General features: G+C 41.1%; 1 non-coding gene across 1 annotated transcript; it reads right to left on the bottom strand.

The window, feature by feature from the left end:
- Positions 1-3,519: 3,519 nt before the first annotated feature.
- LOC120106913 lies at positions 3,520-3,625 on the bottom strand. Its single transcript, XR_005508898.1, has one exon. It is a non-coding gene; the product is annotated as a small nucleolar RNA R71 (small nucleolar RNA).
- Positions 3,626-5,988: the final 2,363 nt, after the last annotated feature.

Genomic DNA, 5,988 nt, shown 5'->3' with positions numbered 1-5,988 from the left:
CCTTGATGATGTGTTGCTTCACTTGAATCTTCAAGTGGAAGAGTTTCTCTTGCATCTCTGCATTTGTCTCACCATCTATCTTGGGTTCCTCACCATCTAGCTCAGTTTTGAGTGTCTTTGGTTAAGCTTGGGTAACTCCTCAACCTTTACAGCATTGAAAATTATCTTTCCTCTCTTCTGGGAATCATCATCCTTTGATTTCTTTCTCTTCAACTGCAGAGCCGAGTGAAGTTTCTAACACTTTTTTTTAGTGTGTCTGAAGAACAAAAGTTGTTCGTCAACCACTGTTGGGAACCATAGTGGTCGCATGCATATATTTTTAAAAATTTTACAGCGAAAGCATGAATTAAACTATTTAATTTCTATGCATGCTTGATAAGTCCTGATTAATTTATAATTTAATATTCTTTTTCCAGCACTTATCAATGTTCTTAAACGATAACTACTTATTTTACCATAAAATTAAACAATCTTTGAAATAAATTTAAAATATGGTAAGAAGTAAATAATTCACATATTCCCGCCTTCCGAGCGTACCAGCCGGCACGTCTCAGTTCAATAACATTGGGTTTGAGCCCAATGCCCAGCTGTCATGCATGCATCCAACTTTAGCCATCCGGATTGAGATCAAGCACTGTCCAGTATTCGTGGCTCCCCAAGCAATCCAACGGTTCAGAAATTTTCGTCTCCGCAATATGTTTCCAAACCAAGCGAAACAGGGGAGACCTCTTTTAAATCCACGACTGCCTATTTTCACGTCAAAATAGAGCAAAAAAAATCCTCTCTTTCCCCTCCAATCCAGCGCCCGAAGCAAGGGATTTCTCTTCCCAAAATCGGCATACCATCCATTCCTTCCGCGCCCAAAGATTTCCTCCCAGCCGATCCAGCCATCCTCCCAGCCTCACGCGTCTGTTCCAAGCTGCATCGCATTGCCCTCTTTCGTGATCAACGTCCACAGCATCCCGTGATCCAAGCATAAACAGATCAGCCTCCTCCACGATCCGCGCAGCCACGGCATCCCACGCTGCAATCAAGTTTCTTCCATCCAATTGCAAGGCGTGATCCCAGACGCTGCGTCAAGCCATCCTCCGCAGCAAATCCACGTCATCCTCCCAGCCCCCCGCTTCCATTCCGGCATCCACGAAGCTTTCGGTGATTCCGGCCGTCCGCATCTCCTCCGGATTCGAGATTCCCAAATCTTGGATGACCCCGCCTCCGCCTCTTCTCCCATCCGCATTCACCAGCGTCTGCAATCAAGGACCCATGCCAGCTCCATCGATCCAGCCGATCCCTTGCATTCCGCCCCAACAATCACGCATGCGTTCCCCGTCCTCTCCATGCGAAATCATAGATCCATCGCTGGCTGATCTTTGGTGGGGATCTATAAGAGGAGGAGAAAGAGAAGGAGGAAGGGAGTTCTCAGTTGGGGCCAAAGAAGGAGAAGAACAGGGGAAACTCTGTTCAAAAGAAAAAAAAAAAGAAAGGAGGTCCCACCGTGACACGGTGAGAGGAGAGACACGGGAGCGGAGGATTTTCAGATTAAGACAGGAGGCCGTCAGAAAGCCATGCGCAGCTAAACATCTAGTCTAGGGCTGGATGAAGCTCTAACAATGTATCAGGGCATTTGTAGTTCTTACTCTTTTAATTTTTTGGAGCTTGTTTAAATTCTAATTCTCAATGAAAAATTCTTTTATGATGTTTAAACTTTGAGCATGCTATTTACTATTCATGTTTGCTAAAGTAGTCTAAGATGATCCATGCCTAGGAAGATGAGGTGTACTGCACCCTAAATTAGCATAATTAGGTAGACACTTCTTGCTATACCTAAGATGGATCTTCCTAAAACTCTTTATGCTTTTATTTTAAAGGCTTGTAGCCAATTTGCATGCCTCTCCAAAAGATAAAAATTAAGAACACAAACCCTGATGCAATGCTATGCGGTGGATTCCAAACCCTAGATCCATATACTCTGATAAATTCTAATTGGTACTCATAGATCAATTTAGTATAATCAAGTTAGCAAATTCTTCTTCTTGATTTATTTTTAAAGAAAAATAACTTATTCTCCAATCCCTGTGGACCGACACTCGTAATCACTATCCTACAGGATACGTGCTATTGCGTGGTTTACTTTTAAAATTGAAAGAACCGATCAATTTTTGGCGCCGTTGCCGAGGATTGCTAGCATAGTTGTTTTCTTTTCATAAATTAAAACTTTCAAAAAAAGTATATATATCTAAAATAAAATAAAATAAAAATATTTTCTAATTTTGTTACTTTTCTTATCTTCTTTTTCTCTCTTACTAATTTTTAATTTTTCTTTTGGTATTATTTGATCAGGAATCAAAGAGAAAATCTGGGACGATCAAAAAGAAAACTGCTGGAAAAAGAATGCTGTAGAGGTTTGCCAAAAAAAAAAAAATTTGCTGGGGAAATTTTCTTTGGTAACCTCTAAACCTTTCTTGTTTAAATTGATTTCCAATTGGCGTGAAATTTTGCGGTAATTGTTTGATTTTAATTTCAGCAAAAGTGTGAATGCATGCTTGATACATATACACCAATTAATCCGCACATAGTAAAGGCAATCACCCCAACAAGATAAGAACTGGATTTCATCACCAGATTTTTGCCCAAATTAGGAGAATCAATTCGCACATAGCTATCACTTTAATTAAAATCAATTAGATGTTGGCCCCTAGGGACATTCGAGCTCAATAGAACGAAGATCACAGAAAGTTGCACCAATTTTGCTCTGTGGCTCAGTTGATGTCTAGGCAAGCTTTATCCCTATAAGGGAGACAGTTCATCTGTTCGAGGAAAGTGGTTTTTAAGTGGGACCTTTGTGAACGCATCGTGACCCCCCCACTTACCTGGGAGCTTACCTGGTCAACTCAGTTCATTAGACCGGATTGGAGGCTTAGGTGCCCTCTTCAAACTACTTAGAAGCTGTCTAGTGATTTTAGGGCAAATACAAGGATTTGATGTGTTTTTCTTTTATTGCATGCTTGACTGATTAAGTACTAGTTTATACAAGGGAGTCGTTCTAGAATGCGCGACCTATTATCTTTTGACCCTGAAATAGAACGGACCCTTAGGAATATTCGAGCTGAGATCAAAACATTAGAATCATCCTCACCTTCTGAGATGGCTGAAGAACAACCCAACTCCTGAGGGAGTACTTTACTCCAACCATTTATACTTTCCCATCTTGCATTCGATTACCTGAGGTAGCAGCTGTACAATATGAAATAAAGTCTAGTGTGATCCAAATGCTCCCATCTTTTTATGGGCTCACCAACGAAGACCCATATAAACACCTAGATGAATTTTTTGAGATTTGCACCATTGTCAAGATTCAGAACTTCACTGATGATGCTCTGAGACTTAGATTATTTCTCTTCTCCCTTAAAGATAGAGCCAAGCAATGGTTGAATTCTTTAAAAGCCAATTCAATTCGTTTCTGGGATCAAATGCAACAAGAATTTCTTAAAAAATACTTTTCCATAGGATGAACGAACCAGTTTAGACGTGCCATCACAAGCTTCTCCCAAACTGAGGAAGAAAAATTTCATGAAACCTAGGAGAGATTTCGGGACCTAATCAGTAAATGCCCACATCATCAAATACCTAAATGGCAGCTAGTGCAATATTTCTATGACAGATTGACTGAACGAAATCGTCAGATGATCGATGCTGCATGCGGGGGGACTTTCACACTTCAAAATGATCATGAAGCATGGCAATTATTTAAAAATCTTAATGAAAACTTCCTCCACCATGCTTTCTGTTCTCGTCAAGCACCCCCGAGTTCTCAAAGAAAAGGGATCATTTGTGAAATAAGTTATTTTATGGACCTGTCTAGCAAGGTAGATGCATTGTCCCATAAGATTGACCAACTGATGATAGGAGGACATGTCGTTTGCTCTTCCCAAGCACAAGTATGTGCTATCTGTTCTAGCCCATCACATCCTATTCATGAGTGCCCCTCAGCACCCCAATTTCTCGAACTCGTGTAAGAATACATCAATGCTGCTCAAACACAGCCTAGACCGGATAATGACCCATTTTCCAATACATATAACCCGGGATGGCGGAATCATCCAAATTTTTTTTGGAAGCAGCAAACTTCGAATACTGCCCAACCCTACTCCCAAAATTTTTAAAACCCTCAGAGTTTTCATCTATACCATTCCTTAACTCAATTTCAACATCCTCCTCCTCCACCCCAAAGAAATACAGCCTTTGAGGAGAAAGTATTGACTGCCCTTTAAAGTTTGGAGGCAAACACACAACTATTGCACTCTCACATGCAATCCATTGCTAAGCTAGAATCCCAAATGGGTCAACTAGCTAATGCATTAAACAAGCGAGAGGAAGGCAAGCTTCCAAGTCAACCAATGAGTAATCCAAGGGGACAATATGTTGCTCAAGAAACTCGACTAAATCATGAGCAAGCCAATGCTTTGACCACCTTTAGGAGTGGATGTGTAATAGATAATAAGGTTGGGGCGGGTAACGATAAGGAAGTTAAAGAAGAGGAGAGAAATATATCACATAAAAATCCAAAACCTTCTTTTTCTTCTTCAGCTAGTCCCCCGTCTGCCACAACTCACATTCCAAAGGCCCCATTTTCTGAAGCACTTAATGCACCCACTTCCTTTAGCAAGAAGAAAACTTCACTAGAAGAGATGATGAAGGTTTTCAAACAAGTTAAAATCAACCTCCCGCTTCTTGATGCCATCAAACAAGTTCCCTCCTATGCCAAATTTCTCAAAGACCTTTGCACCCAAAAGCAAAAATCTAGGACACTTGTGCCTAAAAAGGTCCTCCTAACTGAGCAGCTAAGTTCCATTCTACAACACAACACCCCTCCGAAATTCAAAGATCCTGGCGCTCCCACTATTTCCTGTGTCATAGGAGATAACTCCATTGACCGAGCACTCTTAGATCTAGGGGCAAGTGTGAATCTTCTACCCTATTCAGTCTATGAGAAATTTGGGTTAGGTGAATTAAAACTCACCTCGGTGTCCTTACAATCGGCTGATCGATCTATGAAGATACCATGGGGGATGATTGAAGATGTTCTTGTCAAGGTAGATAAATTCTATTTTACAGTAGATTTTATCGTCCTTGATATGGAACATGTGCCCAACCTAAAATAACAAATCCCTGTGATTCTTGGTCGTCCCTTTTTAGTGACAACCAATGCATGCATCAACTGTAGAACTGGCGCAATGGATATATCATTTGAGAACATGAAAATTAAGTTGAATGTGTTTCATGCCGCTGACCAATATGTGAGGGAAGACGAGTGTTGCGTGATTGACGAAATGGATGATCTTGTAGAGGAAGCCCTTCCCTATATCTTAGCGGATGATCCCCTAGAGGCATGCTTGGCCCATTTTGACATTGACAACTTTGATATAGACAAGGCCATAAAAGAAGTCAACATCCTACTCGACAATCAATCTCCCATGAGTTCCCTTCCTTGGAAGATCCGACCTGAATCTCTTCCCCCCATTGCTAGCGCACCACTTTGTCCTTCCATTGATTCTCCACCAAAACTTGAGTTAAAGCCACTTCCGACAACTCTTAAGTATGCCTTTCTAGGACCAGAAGAGACCCTCCCTGTAATCATCGCGACCAACTTATCTACTGAATAGGAGGGTAAACTTTTAAGGGTGCTAGAAGAGAATAAACATGCCATAGGATGGTCTGTAGCCGACTTGAAAGTGGTTGACCCCTCCATTTGCATGCATCGAATTCACCTCGAAGATGATGCAAAGCCCATCCGAGAAATGCAAAGCCCATCCGAGAAATGCAAAGAAGACTCAATCCTAACATGAAGGAGGTAGTTAAGAAAGAAGTAGTGAAGTTACTAGATGTTGGAATCATCTACCTAATTTCTGATAGTAAGTGGGTAAGTCTGACACAAGTGGTACCAAAAAAATCAGGTATCACTATGGTTGAAAATATGGAAGGAGAATT

Source organism: Phoenix dactylifera, unplaced genomic scaffold, assembly GCF_009389715.1.
Source record: "Phoenix dactylifera cultivar Barhee BC4 unplaced genomic scaffold, palm_55x_up_171113_PBpolish2nd_filt_p 000685F, whole genome shotgun sequence".
Classification (NCBI taxonomy): Eukaryota; Viridiplantae; Streptophyta; class Magnoliopsida; order Arecales; family Arecaceae; genus Phoenix; species Phoenix dactylifera.
This window is presented reverse-complemented; position numbering and strand designations above follow the sequence as displayed.